This window comes from Eretmochelys imbricata, chromosome 14, assembly GCF_965152235.1.
Source record: "Eretmochelys imbricata isolate rEreImb1 chromosome 14, rEreImb1.hap1, whole genome shotgun sequence".
NCBI classification, from domain to species: Eukaryota; Metazoa; Chordata; order Testudines; family Cheloniidae; genus Eretmochelys; species Eretmochelys imbricata.
In genome coordinates, this window is record NC_135585.1 from 38,518,217 (window position 1) to 38,539,086 (window position 20,870).

A 20,870-nucleotide genomic window follows, 5' to 3' on the forward strand; every position below is an offset into this window, starting at 1 on the left:
AACCCTTCAGTGAACATAAACCTAAGCCAATCTGAACAATTTCTATGATTTGGCTGCCAAAATGTGTTATAGATCTATATGCTGCTAACATCCATCGTTTAATTATACTCTAACTCGTGATTCTTTTTAAAGGTATAGACCGTAGTGTTAATAAAAATAATATTTAAATAAATATATTGGGCTACTTTTGACTGTGGTCTATTGCTGCAGTAAAAAATACCCCTGGGAATCGTGGTTAAAGCCACCCCCCCCCAAATCTGAAATGGCGCCCCAATCATGCTGCTCCAGCACTGGGGCCTCTTCATCTGCAGGAGGGGTGGTGTAAAAGCAGGCAAGGTACGGTGACCAAATGTCCCAATTTTATAGAGACAGTCCCGATATTCAGGGCTTTTTCTTATATGGGCGCCTGTTACCCCCCACCTCCTGTCCTGATTTTTCACATTTGCTATCTGGTCACTCTAAGGCAAGGTGTAAAGAGGTGAAAACAGATCATCACTACACAGGCAATGGCTTTAAAGGTAAAGTCAGAGGTCAGATAATGGAGGGGAGAAGGAGGCAGATAAAAAAGTGAAGGAAACAGAGAACCTGTCACTGTGGAACTGCACAGGATGTGGGGTGGGAGGGGGTGCCTTGGTGCAGAGACTCAGCATTCAGAGAGAGCCTGTTAAATTAGCAGGATGGAAACCACCGGAGAAGGGAACCTAAATGATGGAGTGGCTGTGGAGGCAGCCCCGGGGGTGGAGTGGGTCACTACACGGACTTCACAGAAGACACAGAATGAAAAAGCCAGCAAACATCCTCACTGTGAGAGAAGGTCTAGCTCTGAGCCCCAGTCAGGTGTGCTTAGTGCAGCATGAATGACATGTGGGTTGTTACTTCTAAACTGGAGAGTCTAGGATTCAGGACTTCTTCCTGGCTGAAGAGTCTGATTTGTGACATGTATGGTCTGGGAATACAGTGTCTAGTAATTGGTAGTGCCTTTTTTAATAGGTTTCATAGTAGCAGCCGTGTTAGTCTGTATTCGCAAAAAGAAAAGGAATACTTGTGGCACCTTAGAGACTAAAATAAATTGGTTAGTCTCTAAGGTGCCACAAGTCCTCCTTTCCTTTTTAATAGTTTGTGAGCCCTGTAGTGGTGCTCACTGTGTTATGTTTTTGAAGCTGCCAGAAATCAGCCAGAGCAGTAGGATGGATGTAGCTCAGGGGTTCTCAAACTGGGGGTCGTGAGGTCTTAAGGTTATTATGTGGGGGGTCGCGAGCTGTCAGCCTCCACCCCAAACCCTGCTTTGCCTCCAGCATTTATAATGGTGTTAAATATATAAAAAAGTGTTTTTAATTTATTAGGGGGGTCACACTCAGAGGTTTCCTATGTGAAAGGGGTCACCAGTTCAAAACTTTGAGAACCACTGATGTAGTGTCAAGGCCTGACATGATGGTGTATAGATAGTAACCATGGTTACTCGGGACCCAGCTGTGCCCTGTGTTTTCTCCATGTTGCTGGTTGTGGGCAGGCTGAGCAGACGTGGTTTGTAAGAGACGTCAGTGATGTGAGATGGATGCTGGTGACCAGCAATACCAACAGCAGCCTCCCAGCGAGGAGGCCAGAGCTCCTACCTGACACCAGCCTGTGAACCTGTAGAGTGAGGCAGAAAGCGATGTAGCCAGGCAGAGCAGAGCTCACTGTGGAGCCGGGAGAGAACGAGGGAACCTTCCCCGTCATCGTAGCTTGGTCTGGGGAACAGGAGAAATAACAAACCAGATGGTGAGTGAGTGGGATGCAGTGACAGTGCCAGGTTGTCTGACTTTCACAGCTCTGGTCCATGGATCAGTTACATTTACATGAGCACACTTCCCAATATTCATAGACTAAGGTCAGAGGGGACCATTAGATCATTTAATCTGAGCTGTGCCATGGGCCAAACACTCTCACCCATTTACCTCGTACTCAGCCCATACTTGTGTTTGACTAAAGCATCTTCCAGAAAGTCACCAACCCTTGATCTGAAGACAGCAAGAGACGGACAATTCACTACTTCCCTGGGTAGTTTGTTCCAATGATTAATCACCCTCAGTGTTACAATTCTGTGCCTTATTTCTAATTTGAATTTGTCCAGTTTTAACTGCCAGCCATTGGTTCTTGTTATGCCTTTCTATGCTATATTAAAGAGAACTTTAGTACCCTGTATTTTCTCCATGAAGGTGTCATGGAGTGTGGGGGAGTCCAGGCCCTGCATCCCCCACTTCCTGTGATTCACTGTGACTCTCAGCCAGCCAGTAAAACAGAAGGTTTATTAGACGACAGGAGCACAGTCCAAAACAGGGCTTGTAGGTACAGACAACAGGACCCCCTCAGTCACGTCCATCTTGAGAGCCAGGGAGCCCAGACCCTGGTCCTGGGTCTCCCTCCATTTCCCCAGCCAGCTCCAAACTGAGACCCTCCTCCAGCCATCTCACCCAGCCATCCCCCCACCCCGGCTCCTCCTCCAGCCTTTGTCCAGTTTCCCAGGCAGAAGGTGTCACCTGGCCCCAACCCCCTCCAGGGCTCAGGTTACATGCTCACGTATCATCCCCCAAGTGAAGTCACACCCTGATATCCCACCACCATCCAGTATCAATGCAGACAGTACGAGTACAACTCCCACACAACATTCCCAGGTCAATACTCCCCACTCCCTGCTCTGTCACAGAAGGTCTGACAGATGGGGAACTTTACTGAAATATTTTAATGAACTATCAGTAGGACTCTCTACCTATCCCCTTGGCATCACTACTTCTTTGGGGGAAAGAATTGCTTCTCTCACTGGGACTAGGCTGAAAAGGCCAGATATCTGAGATGTAGAGCCACTCAGTGTCTGGGCTGGAATCAACACATATCAATGGAAACGAGGAGTCCTGTGGCACCTTAGAATAATAGAATCATAGAATATCAGGGTTGGAAGGGACCTCAGGAGGTCATCTAGTCCAACCCCCTGCTCAAAGCAGGACTGATCCCCAATTAAATCATCCCAGCCAGGGCTTTGTCAAGCCTGACCTTAAAATCTTCTAAGGAAGGAGATTCCACCACCTCCCTAGGTAACGCATTCCAGTGTTTCACCACCCTCCTAGTGAAAAAGATTTTCCTAATATCCAACCTAAATCTCCCCCACTGCAACTTGAGACCATTACTCCTTGTTCTGTCATCTGCTACCACTGAGAACAGTCTAGAGCCATCCTCTTTGGAACCCCCTTTCAGGTAGTTGAAAGCAGCTATCAAATCCCCCCTCATTCTTCTCTTTTGCAGACTAAACATCCCCAGTTCCCTCAGCCTCTCCTCATAAGTCATGTGTTCCAGTCCCCTAATCATTTTTGTTGCCCTCCGCTGGACTCTTTCCAATTTTTCCACATCCTTCTTGTAGTGTGGGGCCCAAAACTGGACACAGTACTCCAGATGAGGCCTCACCAATGTCGAATAGAGGGGAACGATCATGTCCCTTGATCTGCTGGCATATCTCCCTACTTATACATCCCAAAATGCCATTGGCCTTCTTGGCAACAAGGGCACACTGTTGACTCATATCCAGCTTCTCCTCCACTGTAACCCCTAGGTCCTTTTCTGCAGAACTGCTGCCGAGCCATTCGGTCCCTAGTCTGTAGCGGTGCATGGGATTCTTCTGTCCTAAGTGCAGGACTCTGCACTTGTCCTTGTTGAACCTCATCAGATTTCTTTTGGCCCAATCCTCCAATTTCTCTAGGTCCCTCTGTATCCTATCCCTACCCTCCAGCTTATCTACCTCTCCTCCCAGTTTAGTGTCATCTGCAAACTTGCTGAGGGTGCAATCCACACCATCCTCCAGATCACTTATGAAAATATTGAACAAAACTGGCCCCAGGACCGACCCTTGGGTACTCCACTTGATACCAGCTGCCAACTAGACATGAAGCCATTGATCACTACCCGTTGAGCCCGACAATCTAGCCAACTTTCTACCCACCTTATAGTGCATTCATCCAGCCCATACTTCTTTAACTTGCTGGCAAGAATACTGTGGGAGATAGTGTCAAAAGCTTTGCTAAAGTCAAGGAACAACACGTCCACTGCTTTCCCTTCATCCACAGAACCAGTTATCTCGTCATAGAAGGCAATTAGATTAGTCAGGCATGACTTGCCCTTGGTGAATCCATGCTGACTGTTCCTGATCACTTTCCTCTCCGCTGAGTGCTTCAAAATTGATTCCTTAAGGAGCTGCTCCATGATTTTTCCAGGGACTGAGGTGAGGCTGTAGTTCCCCGGATCCTTCTTCTTCCCTTTTTTAAAGATGGGCACTACATTGGCCTTTTTCCAATCATCCGGGACCTCTCCCGAGCGCCAAGAGTTTTCATAGATAATGGCCGATGGCTCTGCAATCACATCCACCAACTCCTTTAGCACCTTCTGATGCAGTGCATCCGGCCCCATGGACTTGTGTTCATCCAGCTTTTCTAAATAGTCCTGAACCACTTCTTTCTCCACAGAGGGCTGGTCACCTCCTCCCCATACTGTGCTGCCCAGTGGAGTAGTCTGGGAGCTGACCTTGTTTGTGAAGACAGAGGCAAAAAAAGCATTGAGTACATTAGCTTTTTCCACATCCTCTGTCACTAGGTTGCCTCCCCCATTCAATAAGGGGCCCACACTTTCCTTGGCTTTCTTCTTGTTGCTAACATACCTGAAGAAACCCTTCTGGTTACTCTTAACATCTCTTGCTAGCTATAAATCCAAGTGTGATTTGGCCTTCCTGATTTCACTCCTGCATGCCTGAGCAATATTTTTATACTCTTCCCTGGTCATTTGTCCAATCTTCCACTTCTTGTAAGCTTCTTTTTTGTATTTAAGAGCAGCAAGGATTTCACTGTTAAGCCAAGCTGGTCGCCTGCCATATTTACTATTCTTTCTACACATTGGGATGGTTTGTTCCTGCAACCTCAATAAGGATTCTTTAAAATACAAACCTTGAGTGCAACAAACCTCCTGAATTCTGTGGGATCATGGAAAATGCTGAATTCCCTCACTGTGGAATGTCGTGATAATTGGGCTACACATCTGCCCGAATTGTGAGCTGAGCGGTGAGAAGTGAGAAAAAGTTGATAAAATATCACAATAGCCGATAGCAATAAATGCTGATAGGAAAAGCTGCAAACCAAGCCGGTGCTACCCTGTTGGGGACCCTAAGAGAGAACAATGTGTGTGTGGCGGTGCGGGGGTGGGGGTGGCCTTTACCCACCCCTGAGAATACTAACTGCATTATTTCCAAAAATCAGGGCCCCCTGAGCTGTCCTGGCCTCTAAGCAATTGCTTAGTCAGCTTATGCCGAGGGCTGGCTTTGGTGGGAGACAGACAGCCTGAATCAGTCCCAACAGACGGGCTCCTGGTTTAACTCCAGGACTGTGTTCAGATCGTGCCTGGTAAACATGAGGAGGGTGGTGTGGGAAATCAGTGGAGCACAATGCGTGTGTCTGAAATTAGGCCTAGCTGGTGAGCAAAATAATGACGGGATGGGCTATTCCACCCACCAATCCCCTTGGGGACTTCTAAAAGAGAACCTGGGGGGGAAATTAGCCGATGCTGGCTGACTGGGAGCCAGGTTGGCCGGAAAGAGCGAGCTTCACCATCATGGCTGCCACCCCCATCATGTGTTAGGACCTCAGAATCCACCATTATGCAGTTGGGCCTTCATAGCCCTGATCCAGAGAGATGTGCTGACCAGACCGAGCCAGGGAGGGTCCCAGGTGACATCGCAAGTGACTCTGGCTACATCCCTGGGATAAGAGACTTACACACACACACACATACTCTCTCTCTCTCTCCCTCTCTCTCTCTCTCTCTCTGTCCTTTTCCTTCCCTACCTTATTTTTATTCTGTCCAGTCCCTTTCCTTTTGCCTTCTGTATATTTTGCAGAGGAGGCACTAAAAGCAATGACCTAAACAGCCGGATGCTGGTACAAGTTTGTTCTGTCTTCGCAGTGGCTGATCAGACTGTGTGCTGTGATTCTCCAGCAGCAAGGCTGCGAGTCAGAGTCAGACCCACAGACAGAAGCTGCATTTTCTCTCTCAGCTGTTCTTTTCTCTCCCCTCCATGGGACCTTGGCTCAGATGTCTGGGGCAGTTCACTCCTCTCAGAGCTACTGTTTCAGGCTGTCTGCAGACTCAGGCAGTCATTGCCTGTTCACATTTTCAAGGTTATTGCTTAAAAGTCTTTAAATCATGACTTGAGAACTTCAGTAACTCAGGCAGCAGCTATGGTTCTATTACAGGAGTGGGTGGGAGAGGTTCTGTAGCCTGTGCCATGTAGGAGGTCAGACTAGATGATCACAATAGTCCCTTCTGCCCTTGAAGTCAATGAGTAAAGGAATTGGGTGCCCAATCCCCATTAATTTAAAATGGGAGCTGGGACTCCAAATCTTCTGTGGGGCTTTGAAAATCCCACCTGTGATTATTGAAGATGCAGATGGAGACTCTGGAGCCCAGTTCTGCAGCAAGAGGTGAATTCTGCAGCCTGAGAATTGAGAAATTCACTGGGCCCCGGTGTAATTAAGGAAATAATGTTTATGTAACACCCACCTGCCCAGCCTTCCTGCCGCACTGGAGAGAAACCCCGACACAGGTCTGGTTGTGAGGCGTGTGACAAAGGCCGGCAGCCTGGCAGGAGCTCAGCAGCCGCCCAAGATAACCAGACAAAACCCTCTCCACAGTGTCAGTTTCATTCATAGTCTTCCTGGTGCAATTAAATAAAACAATTTAGCAGAGTCTGTGGCCATGTCCCCTTCATGCAGCTGCACAGGCTGAGACCCCATGGGCAGGGCCCTCTCTAGGGATCAGAGTCAAGCACTCTCCCTGTCCTGGGTTGTTTCACCTCTCTGCTGAGACTCCAAACAGCATCTGTGTCGGTGCCGATTGTGAGGGTGGATGAGGCGATGTGGGGCCAGTTCCCTATGAAATAGACGAAGACCCAACAGCTCACTTCACACAGGTCTCCAGACATCGTCCACGTATTGTCCTGTGCTATTACTGACCAACTGTACCAGTGCCCTAGTGGTGAAAGCCAGGTGTGGGCCAATGCCCAGCCACTTCTCTGTAAAAGAAACCTTTTCGAAGAATCATTTGATTATATTTGTCCTTCTAGCTGTTTTGATTTCTGGGTTTGACTCCTCAATATCTCCCCTGCATTTCCCCAGAATCATTTGTACAAGTTATTGCTGGGAACATTTGTATTCTACTTTTCCGTAAGGTTGATTTCCTTTTCTTTTTTAAACACTTCCAAAATTAATGAAAGACTAAATATATAAATTACAAGGTTGCAGAGCGCACAGGGATGGGTGCAGTATAAGAACCTGACTAGAGCAGGAGGGATCAGACCCCTGCTGTGGTAACACCTGCTGGAGGGGTTGCAGCTGGAGGAAGTCGCCATGGGGCTCCCATACAGGAATACCCTTCACACAGCTCTGTCAGTGGGTGGGGGCTGGCTCTCCCACAGACTGAGCCAGAGACTTGCCCCAAAACTGGCCGGTGCTGCGGGACCAGCAAGAAGTCAGGAGGCCCTAAGCCCCAGGCAGTGCCCATGGCCATTCCTTGGAAACACAGTTCCTAGGGAGCAGCACTAGCTGGAAGTCCCCTGTGATCACAGCTGCCCCTGTGGAACCCGATAAAGGGGGATCCCCACCATGAATGGGAAGGTGCAGAAAATATCATATAGCCCCCTGTGATATTACCTTTTCCAATGAATCTCCACTAGGCTGAGGGAGGGACGATGGATGTCCCCAGCTCTGGCCTATCCATTCCTCGCACCATCTGCTGTAGGGTCCATGGAGCACACTCTACGGGGGCGGCGGGGGGGGTCGGCAGTGCCACAGAGACCTCTGAGCCCCATTCACATGGGAGCAGGGGACCCTGGTGCAGAGGTTTCCTGTGAGAGCAGATCTGGGCAGGAGGACATGAGTCACCTCCGTATTTGATAACTTTTCTTCACACCAGTTTGTGCTGAAAGGCTCCTTGTCTCTGGAGGCAGGAATTGTTGTAAACTTCAGACTTTACATAGCAATGAATAATACGGGTAGCACCATAAAACATTCCCTTATCAGATCAACGGTTGCTTGATGGCCAGGGAGACATTAACTGTCTGGCTCTTGGGAAGTTTCATTCTTAAGAAGAGAATGAAGAAAAGTTAGAAAATTTCATCTAACATTGAACAATGGAACAATAGTTGCAGATCCTGGCTCACACAGAGGACAGGATAAGGGTACAGAACCCCTCATGGGGCAAGCTCTCACCCTGCCCTAATCACCCCCTCTCCTACTGCCACCCACCCACCCCTTCTCCCTGCTTCCAGTGTCCCACCCGTCTCTTATCTTAGCCTGTTCCCTTCTTTCCTTGGCAGATCCAGCATCAGGATCCCCCCATGTGGTCTGTCTGTTCCTGAAACTGGGAGGGGGAATCAACACTCCTCATCTTGATGTTTCCAACCTGTGAGCCCCAGTCCTGCTCCCACTGGGTGAAGGTTTAAAATCCCCACTGGTGTCAATGGGGGCTGTAGCTGGGCCAGTGGCTCAGTATCACACATGGCAGTAGAGAGATGTCGGGGCAAAATCCAGTCATTTTAGCCTGTTTGCCCCCAAACTCTCCTCCCTCTTCAAAGGCAGAATCAGGCTTTTAAACCTGGTGATTAAATGGGGATGTCCACTCCACACTGTGTTTACACCATGTAAGCAGCTCAGTGACATGCAGGTTACTCCCCAGTGTGGAAATACACTGATTGCCAAGCAGGAGGACACGAGACCTTCACTGGCTGCTATTTCTCCCAGTGCCTGGTAAATAATTTACTTGATTTATCTGACCCCACCCAGTCTCCCCACCCAGTGCGGAGAAACACTGTAACTGAACTTTCTCCTCATCCTGTGTCATTTGTGACCTGATTACAATCTGTATGACCCTGTTTAACAGCAGGAAAAGGGAGCAGGTGGTGAAGGAAGGAGGGCGGACAATGAGTAGAGAGGTGTAAAAGATTAATATACTCTGTGGCTCGGGACCAGAGGCGGATGCATAGCTCCCATTCACCAGTGAGTTAAAAGTGCACTGAGAAGATTTCAGGAGCGGCGGGAATATCACAAAGCTCACATAGAAAATCAGGGTTATGGAAGTTTTGGAAATTTCTGCCAATATAAATGCTACAGAACACTAAGGATTCAACCCCCCTCCCATTTCGAACCTCCCTTTGGTTTCTAGGGCAAGCATCGGCCACATTCTCCTGGCCTTTAGACCGTGTAAAGTGGAGAACACTTAGTCCCTGAATTGTCCGTGCATGCAGTGAAGGCAGTCTGAAGACCAGCAATACAGACAGACTTGCACAACTGATACTAAATGCCATGTTGGAAAAGTCAAGCAGAGTTTGTGACCTGTAGCAGTTACTGACAACCATGGTGTCGTGTCCCAATTTGCTACCCCTCCTTTCTCCTTGGTCTCAGGGTAGTAAATTATGACAGATGAGGTACACCTCACAATTTTTTAGCTTTCCCATCCTCTGGTCCAGGAGTAGCCAATTGTGACAGGCTATCAATCATCCGTCACAATTTTCTACCTCTCACCTCTATCGTCCTCTCGTACAGGGGTAGCTAATCGTGACGGATTAGGTCAGGCAGCTCCAGCTCACATGGAGGACGGTCCTCTGGGCTCCTGATTCCTTCATTGGCCGGCCTGCCCTGTCAATCAGGTTGACCTGGAGCCTTGGCCTCTCCCACATTGGCCCTAGGGACTGCCAGTCTTAGGATCTTAATTTCTCTTCAGCCTTTCCCCTTTCTTTCAGGAGAGTGCCAAACCTCCACTAAGTTTCAGTACAGGGCCAACAGCCCCTACATTCCCCCTTTCTGCCACATCCAGAATGTCCACACCAGCACATCCAGGTCCCACATTAACAACATTTACAAGCATTTTATATATATAAACACTGAACATATTTAACATTCTATGCCTACTTCTTTATCTTATACATGATAACATTCATTAATATAATGCACAAAACGAATAACAATCATCTGTAAATTTAATGGGTGTTTCACCTTTTTTAGTTCCCTGGTACCATCTTTATTACCCATATTTTCTATTCCCCGTCCCCGAGTAACACTGGGTCAATTTGAGGGATCTGGCCATTGTCATTAGGTTTGCTCTACTCTGTTCTCCTTGGGACTCAGTTTATGTGACTGGAACCACACTCACACTGGTATCAGTATCCTTGAGATATGCTGATCTGTGCCTCCTTTGGTCCCCAATCGGACTAAGAGTGCAATGTTTTAGTTGGTCCCTAGGCACTACTCTTTCGGGATCTCCTCCTCCAGGCCGGATAGTGTAAACTGGCAGCTCAGGGTTGTTGTGAGCAAGTACAATGTGGAGATTGGACTCCCACTTGTCCTGTATTTTATTACATCCACAGTATCTATGGTTACGAACTAGTACATGGTCACCAGGTCTGATGAGAGCCCCACTGGTCTTGTGATCAGAAGTCCTCTTCCTACTTTGGGCTGTGTCTTGCATTGTGCTGGGAGCAACTTCACAGGTTGTCTTCAGCCTGTCATGGTGACCTTTGACCCAGTCCTCCAAATTGGTCAGCTCATCCATAGAAAAGACTTTTTGATGCTTCTCTAGCAACATGCTTAAGAGCTAGTCTACACTAGAAGCTCTACGTCTAATAAAGACATTCTATACCGATGGGAGAGAGCTCTCATGTGGGCATAAAACTCCACCTCTATGAGAGGCTGTAGCTGTGTCGGTGGGAAAAATTCTTCCACCAATATAGTGCTCTCTACAATGGTGCTGAGATCAAAGTAACTTCCATTGTTCCGGGGGGTGGCTTATTCACACCCCTGAGCGAGGTGAATTATACCAAAGTAAGTGGTAGTATAGACAAGCCCTAAATAACCATCTGTGACAGGAATCAACTCTTGGAGCTCTGCTTGAACTGCAACTGGCAATTTGTTCTTCTTTCTCTCTTCTTGTCTTCTCATCTTCATTCTTTTCAAAGGTCATCTCCACCTGAGGAACCACTTCCTCAGGCCGGTACACCTCAGCAACTCTAATTCGAGGGTACAACCCTTCAGCCTTCACACTTGAGTTAAGAAGACTCACTGGTATTCTTCCTTTCATGGCATTTGTCAGTACATTGGCTGGCTGAAACCCTTTAGGTAGGCTTGCCCAAGATGCGGGCTCTACAAGCACTTGATATCCATCCGTATTTCCTGGTACCTGGCAGCATTCATCAAGGATCTTCCCTCTCCAGGGAGGAATAGCCACCTTCTATCTTCCAGCCACTTTCACATTTCCAATCTGCCCAAGGGGCCCAGGGGATGGCGTCTCTCTGCTCAAGCCAGTACCCTACTCTGCCCAGCATTCTTCTAAAAGTGCCTTTGACAGTTCATCCTCCTGGTTCCTTCTCCTGGCAACAGTAGCTCCTTCAGCTCACTAATGATGTGCATCCCTAGAATCTCGGGGACTCCATCTCCCACATGATTTCCTTCGGAGACCTTGTCTTTCCGGAGGAAGATGCATTTTCCTGGCAGTGTCTGACCCAGGTTCTCTATGTCTGTGTCAAGGCACCCTACCACTGGGATTGTCATTCCATTAGCTGCTGTTAGATGTACAAACCGTGTGCTGTGCATGGTCAGCTCCTTGTCCTTCAAATATTTTTAAAATGCAACTCAGTAACGGTGGTGACTTCTGAGCCAGTATCTAACAAACATCTGGTCTGCACCCCTGCTATAAGTCCTTCAGCAGTTGAACAGTCTCCAAATGCTCACTCACAGAAGTCACTACATATCCTGGCACTGTTCATGTTTCTTCCAGCACTGTCTGCAGAGTGATTTTCCACCAAGGACAGGCCTAGGAATCCTTCTGCCACTGCTTGGGCTTCTACTGTAGATGGGGCACCAGGAATGAGTTTTGGTTTTGAGTGCCTGGCATTCTGGTCTCCTTCTCAGTGGACATTCTCGGCTAGTATGCCCTGGCCCTTCACAAGTGTAGCAAATGTACCTTCCCTGCTCATCCTTCAGTGGAGATTTTCAGGATATCAGTGCCCTTGGATACTTCAGTGTACTGGGGAGATTTTAGCTTTCATCACCTCAGTCATCTCCTTCAGCCAGGTTCTGAACAGCTTCATTTAAACTTTCCAGTGTTAACTGTGTTTGAGGCAGGGCCTTTTCCCTGGTAGCTGCATTCACTAGGCCTCCACTTTGTGTACAGGTATTAGGTTTGTCCATCTCTTCCACAGGAACTTCCTTTTCTTTGGACCATGTAATGGCAGCTGGCATGAGTTCATGGAACTTCTTAATGGTCTCTTCTTTAAACCTCTTCTTCATTTCACAGCAGAGGGAGTCATCCCAGAGCCCCAGCACCAGCTGCTCTTTCAGGACCATATCTCTGTCTGGAACTTTTTGTGGGTCCCAGCGCTTCAGCTTACCCATCCTCTCCTGAAGGTTGTATGTGTAGGTCCAAATGGTCTCACCTGGATTCTGTGTCAGCTTGTAGAATTCCTTGAGTCTGGTTCCAATGGGCACTTTGTTTCTGTGATGTTGCACTCCATATGTTTTACGGAAATATGTTTATGAATGTGAATATGAGATAACTGGAATATGCTTTATGCAAAGTATGCCATGTAACATATCTCTGAAAAGGTTATGATCTACTGAATATATTCATCCTATTTGTATGCATGTATCATTTTTATATTTCAAGTTATGAGCGTTGGCTCTATTCTTATATGTTAAGTATTTGCTGTGGGAAACACATAAGGGAGGGTGAGCCAACCTATTTTGAAGAGACTATTCAGGTAAATTGGAAGTACTTGACTAACAATGGACTGTGGGAGACACCAGTCCACATGTGCTAAGCTAACATGTAAACAATGGCGAAGGCCTGCAGAAAGCTCAATCATTCATGGACATGTGACTTGCCCATGTGGCTCCAAACTCCATCTAGCTGCTGTAATCTTGCAAAGGAATAAAGGGGTTTCCTCCCACTAGGCAGAGAATATAAAAGGCCCTGGAAACCCCTCCATTTTGTCTTCAGCTGGTTCAAGAGGCTGCCAGTCAGGAGAATACCCCTGTCTACCACCTGAGATGTAAGCTGGAACTAACAAGGACTGTACCAGGGAAAAAGACTGGGCCCAGGCCAGGAAAGAATCCAGTCTGTGAAGTATGCTTATCAGAACATCTTTGAGGGTGAGATATTACCTGTAACTAGATCCTCAATGTATTAAATTGGCCTGGTGTGTTTTGTTTTATTTTACATAGTAACTTACTTTGATCTGCCTGTTACTACTTGAAACCACTTAAATCCTACTTTTTATACTTAATAAAAACACTTTTGTTTATTAATAAACCCAGAGTAAGTGATTAATATCTGGGGGAGCAAACAGCTGTGCATATCTCTCTATCTGTGTTATAGAGAGTGGACAATTTATCCATTTGCCCTGTATAAGCTTTATACAGAGTAAAACGGATTTATTTGGGGTTTGGATCTCATTGGGAGCTGGGTGTCTGGATGCTGGAAATAGGTAACTTGCTGAGCTGTTTTCAGTTAAAGTCTGCAGCTTTGGGGTTTAGCCCAGACCCTGGGTCTGTGTTGGGCAGGCTAGTGTGTCTGGCCCATCAAGGCCGGGTTCTGGGGGGCCTGGGCTGGCAGGGAAGACTGGCTCAGAGGTGATTTCAGCACATCAGGTGACAGTCCCAAGGAGATCTCTGTGACCCAACCCATCAGAGTTTCCATACTCTTCTAAGAGAAGCTGAAATGTCTTCTCTACATCTGTCTTGTCAGCTGTTGCCCTGAACTTCACTATGGATCGGGTCTGGCTTTTTCCATGCTCTTCCACAAAATCCATATGATCTTCAGTTCTCATCACCTGTAGATCTGCTTTCACTGACTTAATCCAGTCTTCTGTTGTGATTTCCCCTGACTTTGTTGCCAAGCTATTGAACTCAGATATCTTCCAGTCTCATGGAACATAAATGGTAGGAGGCTTCTTAGCTGCATCAGCATGCTGGTCTTTCACCACCTTAGCCAATGATAAAACTGCTTGCTGCTCAGATCTAGCTTGTCGTAATGCCTCAGCCTGTCCAGTAATGTGTGCTGATGTTCAGAAAACTGTGTGTTTAGTTCTTCAATTCCAGCCTTTATAGATTTCTGACCCAGACCTGGACAGTACTACCAGAATTCAACCAGTATACCAATGGGGCAAATCCTACGGATAGGATCCTGTTTCCAATGCCAATTATGTTAATGGGGGAATGGTCTCACTATTGTGGGGAACTTTCCTGGCTTCTGCACTACCCCAGTGGAATTGGATAGCGAGAGCATCTCAGTCCTCACTCCCACTCCCTTTACCTAAAATTATAAGAGGCAACAGTCTGTAACCCACTAATGCCTGTTTGACTGGCAAAGTGTTAACAGGCCACTTAACCTTGATTGGTCATCTAGTCCAGTTCCCTGTTCTGAGGCAGGTCTAAGGCCTTGTCTATACTACAAAGTTCAGTCGAAATAAGGCATCTTATGTCGACCTAACTACAAAGGTGTACACACTGCAATGCTACTCCCACTCATTTAACTCTCATTTAAGGCCATTGCAGAGAAACTAAATGAATTCTTTGCATTGGTCTTCACTGCTGAGGATGTGAGGGAGATTCCCAAACGCAAGCCATTCTTTTTAGGTGACAGATCTGAGGAACCATCCCAGATTGAGGTATCATTAGAGGAGATTTTGGAACAAATAGATAAATTAAACAGTAATAAGTCACCAGGACTGGATGGTATTCACCCAAGAGTTCTGAAGAAACTCAAATGTGAAATTGCAGGACTACTAACTGTAGTCTGTAACTTATCATTTAAATCATCTTATGTACCAGATTACTGGAGGATAGCTAATGTGATGCCAATTTTTAAAAAGAGCTCCAGAGGTGATCCCGGCAATTACAGGCCTGTAAGCCTGACTTCAGTACTGGGAAAACTGGTTGAAACTATAATAAAGAGCAATATTGTCAGACATATAGATTAATTTAATTTATTAAGTAAGAGTCAACATGGTTATAGTAAAGGAAAATCATGCCTCACCAATCTACTAGAATTCTTTGAGGGGGTCAACAAGCATGTGGACAAAGGTGATCCAGTGGATATAGTGTACTTAGATTTTCAGAAAGCCTTTGACAAGGTCCTTCACCAAAGGCTCTTAAGCAGGTAAGCTGCTCAGCATAAGAAGGAAGGTGCTCTGATGGATTGGTAACTGGTTAAAAGACAGGAAACAAAGGGTAGGTATAAAGGGTCAGTTTTCAGAATTGAGAGAGATAAATAGCAGTGTCCGCCAGAGGTCTGTTCTGGGACCAGTCCTATTCAACATATTCATAAATGATCTGGAAAATGGGGTAAACAGTGAGGTGGTAAAATTTTCAGATGATACAAAATTACTAAAGATCGTTAAGACCCAGACAGACTGTGATGAGCTACAAAAGGATCTCTCAAAACTGGGTGTCTGGGCAACAAAATGGCAGATGAAATTTAATGTTGATAAATACAAAGTAATGTATATTGGAAAGCATAATCCCAACTATACATATAAAATGATGAAGTCTAATTTAGCTGTCATCACTCAAGAAAGAGATCTTGGAGTCATTGTGGATAGTTCTCTGAAAACATCCACTCAATGTACAGCAGCAGTAAGAAAAGCGAACAGAATGCTGGGAATAATTAAGAAAGTGATAGATAATAGGACAGAAAATATCATGTTGCCGCTATATAAATCCATAGTATAGCCACATCTTGAATACTGTGCGCAGATGTGGTCGCCCCATCTCAAAAAAGATATATTGGAATTGGAAAAGGTTCAGAAAAGGGAAACAAAAATTATTAGCAAAAAGAAAAGGAGTACTTGTGGCACCTTAGAGACTAACCAATTTATTTGAGCATAAACTTTCGTGAGCTACAGTTCACTTCATCGGATGCTGTAGCTCACGAAAGCTTATGCTCAAATAAATTGGTTAGTCTCTAAGGTGCCACAAGTACTCCTTTTCTTTTTGCGAATACAGACTAACACGGCTGCTATTCTGAAACCAAAAATTATTAGGGGTGTGGGACAGTTTCCCTATGAGGAGAGATTAATAAGACTGGGACTTTTCAGCTTGGAGAAGAGATGGCTAAGGGGAGATATGATTGAGGTCTATAAAATTATGACTGGTGTAGAGAAAGTATAAGGAAGTGTCATTTATTACTTCTCATAACAGAAGAACTAGGGTCACCAAATGAAATTAATAGTTAGCAGGTTTAAAACAAATAAAAGGAAGTATTTCTTCACACAACGCATAGTCAACCTGTGGATCTTCTTGCCAGAGGATGTTGTGAAGGTCAAAACCATAACAGGATTCAAAAAAGAACTAGATAAATTCATGGAGGATAGGTCCATCAATAGCTATTAGCCAGGATGGACAGGGATGGTGTCCTTAGCCTGTGTTTGTCAGAAGCTGGGAATGAGTGACAGGAGATGGATCACAATGATTATTGTTCTGTTCATTCCCTCTGGAGCACCAGCATTGGGCACTATCATAAGACAGGCTACTGGGCTAGATGGGCCTTTGGTCTGACCCAGTATGGCCGTTCTTATGTTCTCCTGCAACCCCAACATAATAAAACCACCTTGACAAGAGGCGTAGTGCTTAGGGCGACCTAGTTAGAATGATGCAGTGGTCAGTGTAGACCAGGAGTGGGCAAGCTATGGTCTGCAGGCTGCATCCAGCCTGTCAGACCTTTTATTCTGTCCCTTGAGCTCCATTGCCCCGCTCTGCCTGCCTAGCGTTCCCGTGTATTCAGGACCTGCATGACGGGCATGAGGGCATGCATGTTACTCTAGCTGCACAACCCAAATGCGCTTCATGCCCACGTGCCTGCTACTTGTTCACTTAGGTGACTCTGATGTTTTAGTAAAGTTAATTTTCCATTGTTGAGGATAAAACAAAGGGTAGATGGCCAGGGAGTGCTCAGTGGCAGTTTTCAAAGTTGTGGGCTGTTGGGACCTACAAGGAAGGAGATTTCTGAGAGCAGGAGTCTGCTGAATCTCAATGAATTCCAATGACTGGAGCTGATGTCTGGAAAGGTGCTGCTACCAGGGATACTGAGGGTGCGGCAGGAACCCCCAGCTTGAAGTGGCTTCCATCATATACAGGGTTTACAGTTTGGTTCAATGACTCTCAGCACCCCCATTATACAAATTGTCCAGCACCTCTGCTTGCCCCTGCCCTCCAGAGACAGGACACCAAAATGGGTGATGCCCTAATAGTGGAGAAGGGAATGACGATCACTGTGTGGAAGCTGGCTACTCCAGACTGCTACCAATCAGTCACAAATCAGTTTGGAGTTGGGAAGTCCACTGTGGGGGTTGCAATGAGGCAAGTTAATCACCTCCTGCTTGTTAATCACCTCCCCCAAATATTAATCACCTCCTGCTACAAAGGACTGTGACTCTGGGTAATTTATGTGAAATAGCAGGTGGTTTTGCAGCAATGGGATTCCCTGATTGCGGTGGGCGATAGATTGAACACACATCCCCATTTTGGCCCCAGACCACCTTGTGATGGAGTACATCAACACAAAGGGGTACTTCTCTATGGTATTGCAAGCACTGGTGGAATACCAGGGTTGTTTCACCAACATTAATGCAGGCTGCTCTAGGAAGGTGCATGAAACATGCATCGTCAGGAACGCTGGCCAGTACAGAAAGCTGCAAACAGGGACTTTCTTTCCAGACCAGAAGATTCCCATTGGCGATATGGAAATGCCAATTGTGAACCTTGGAGACCCAGCCTATTCCTTGCTTCTCTGGCTCATGAAGCCTTACACTGGGAACTTTGAAGTCTGCAGCAATGAGTGCTTCAACAACAGGCACAGCAGGTGCAGAATGACTGTTGAATGTGTCTTTGGTTGCTTAAAGAGGCACTGACGCTGCTTTTTGGCAGATTAGACTTCAGTGAGAAAAATATTCCCATTGTCATAGCACCTGTGTGCTCCGAATAACATTTGTGATGCTAAGACAAAGAAGTTTCCTCCTGTGCGCCTGCCTGTTTCCTATCCTGACTATCCATTCACAGTTTTTCCATTGATAGCTTCTCCCTATGCTCTCTGCTTACAATCCGAAGCACCTGAGAATTGCAGCACCTCCTGGAACATCTTTTCCTTATTTCTCTTGTTTTGTATCCTTATCAAATGGAGCCACTCTGCTGGTGTACAGGAGGAGACCTCAAGGACACATCTGCATATACTAAAGAAACAAGACACAGAGGCATTATTGTGAGTGCATTCTCACCCTTGATCCAAATGAGTTATCACTACAAGACACTGTTCTGAATACTGGCATTGTTTTCCAGTAGCTTATTTCACTCATGAGAGTAACTGAGGATGCAAGGGTGAAGCTCCTCTGTGCGTGCGACTGCAGGCCGTGTCCATATGCTGCTTGCTTATGTGCTGCTGTGGTGCCTGCAGAAGTATTTGCCAATTGGTGTGGCAAAGTTTCCTATCATGGGGGAAGAAACAGAGCAGCCCTCCCAAGGAACCTTTGGCAGAGGATTGCAGAGTACCTTCTTACTAGTCTTCCTATCTTTCCTTTGCTTTGGGATAGTCTGAATGGGTTCAGTTGCTCTGGCCTGCAACAACACAACCCTTCATTATAAATGGTCAGTGACTCAGCACAGTTCAGTGGAGCTTAGTCGACCTAGGGAACTGGTGTCCACAGCACAAAGTCCACCGTCATGACTCGTGCTGGTGCAGGTGCTGTCTGGAAGTCTCAGCAAACAGGCCAGGCATCCCCTGGACATGGGGTGTGAGAGAACTCTCACCCGCAGAGGCCCTGCCAGGCCAGCAACGTCCCAGACTGTGCAGCTGCATGAAGGGACAATGGCCTGGGGCTCGGACAATCTGTTGTATTTTGGTTGCACAAGAAAACTCATCAATTACCCCAGGTCTCTAGCTGAGAGTCTGTGCAGCGCCTGTCTCTGCCACACCCCTCACAATCAGGAAAATGTGAGGCTTTCTTTCCCTCACCCCCAGGAGACGAAAACCTTGGAGGACGGTGGCTTTACATGCAATTTCTTTTTATGTTACTGATTCTCAGAGAGCAGGAAAAAACAGGGCAGAGCTGAGTGTCACCTGCCAAAGTGAGTGGGTCGGCTCCAAATCTGTCACTCACTAGCACTGCTGGGGATGTTTCTTTAAGAGGACTTTGATCCTTGTACTTTACGCAGCACGTGACAAGGATTCCTGTTACGATAACTTCCCAGCTATCTTGTTACTTTCATTTCTGCAGCTGGTGGGAGCAGCAGAAACCAGATATTCAGTTACAAGTGCAGTAAATTAACAAAAGCCACAAATGAACAGGACAGAGTGAAACTCCCTGGCTGTGACTCCTGTGCTGAATGGATAAAACTGCCTCAGCAAAGGGAGGTTTCACAGGAAACACGAACTCATGGATGCTAGAAAAACTGAGAGCTTTGAAGGACCCTGAGTCCGCTTGGAGGAAGTGTCCCTGCAGGACTCAGCAGGTAAGGGATCTTCCGGTGCTGGAACTAGACTCCTTTGGTATTTCCTCAACCACACACACACTCAGATGAGCGGTCAGTGTCCCAGGACCCCTCTCCCAGGTCTGTCAGGGGTAAACTGCCGCTCCCACACTTGGAGTGTAAATTTGGCTGCAGAAACGCACACACATGATGGTCAGTAAGTGTTTGGTTTTGGTAACACCACAGTGTGCTTAGTCCATTCCAGTCATACAATGAGGCAGAGTCTCTGCCCCACAGAGCTTCTAGCCTGAAGATTGAGAGACGTTTTTTCCCTTTCCTGATTCATTGTGCTTTAGCAGAGCCTGGGGCCCTGCAGTAGAGCTCATTTGCTCTTGCTATTTTGCTGCCTGATGTGAGCTGTAGATAGTGAATCACTTCCTTAAGTGATGTTATTGGCCGTGTGTGACTCCCCTTCCTTACCACTGGATGGATTCATTAGAGGACTTAGGTGCCTGTCACTTTAAGTACCTAGAAAAAAATCCCAGAATCAGGACACACTGGGATTCACAAAACCCTACTCAACTGCGGCCAAACCCTGCAGTGCCTACAATCACTTGGTGCCTAAATTTTTGCAGTAACAGTTTACAGGTGCATATTTTTCTGCATCTGAGCATTTTCCCTATCCAATCCTCCCAGATACTCAGAGGGTCACTCCCTACCCCAACCAAGGGGTAAAGACACCCCAAGGCTGCAGCCAAGTTGGCTGACATATGGAGGAAGGTGGGTTCACGGCTCTCCTCACTCCCTGGAAGATGAGTGGGAGGGGATAGTGGCAGGTTCCTGTCTCGGTTTCAACCCTCAAGGCATTGGGGTGGCAGGAGGCCCTTGAAAACTCCCCATGTTCACCCTGCTAGTGTCATCCCAAAGATAAGACCCAAGGAAGGTTGTGAAACTGCTCTGAACTCTGTTATGAAAACAGTCTGTTTGAGTAATGAAAGTCTGTGCTGTAAGAATCTTGAAATTGCCTGGTAGAAAAGTTACCATATGGATGGGAAATTGGTTTTGGCATCTATGGAAAACATCTGTGGTTTTACCTGGACTTGGAAGGCATCTGAGTCCCAAGGTAGCAGGAGATATGAACATTCCCAAGTCACTGGTTGAAGAGATCTCGCTCAGTTTGATGTCAAAGGGGAAAGAGATGTGACAAAGTGGGAATTGTCTGTAATATTTTTATGAACTATCTACGACTCTGTACCTATCACCTTGGCAGCACTATCCATTGAGGGAAAGAATTGATTTTCTCCCTGGGACATGGTAGATGAAGGTAGGTATCTCAGACATAGAGCTGCT

General features: G+C 46.6%; 1 protein-coding gene and 2 pseudogenes across 2 annotated transcripts in view; 1 reads left to right on the forward strand and 2 right to left on the reverse strand.

The window, feature by feature from the left end:
- Positions 1–1,719, reverse strand: part of LOC144275101 (butyrophilin subfamily 1 member A1-like) — a 52,412-nt pseudogene extending 50,693 nt beyond the window's left edge.
- Positions 1–20,870, reverse strand: part of LOC144275109 (uncharacterized) — an 807,364-nt pseudogene that overhangs the window by 624,781 nt on the left and 161,713 nt on the right. The gene's annotated exons all lie outside the window — the stretch shown is intronic.
- LOC144275108 (butyrophilin subfamily 1 member A1-like) overlaps positions 19,333–20,870 on the forward strand; it is a 50,641-nt gene continuing 49,103 nt past the window's right edge. Inside the window, exon 1 of the mRNA XM_077834247.1 lies at positions 19,333–19,562. The gene's annotated coding sequence lies outside the window, so the exon portion shown is untranslated. The remainder of the gene's footprint in view (positions 19,563–20,870) is intronic.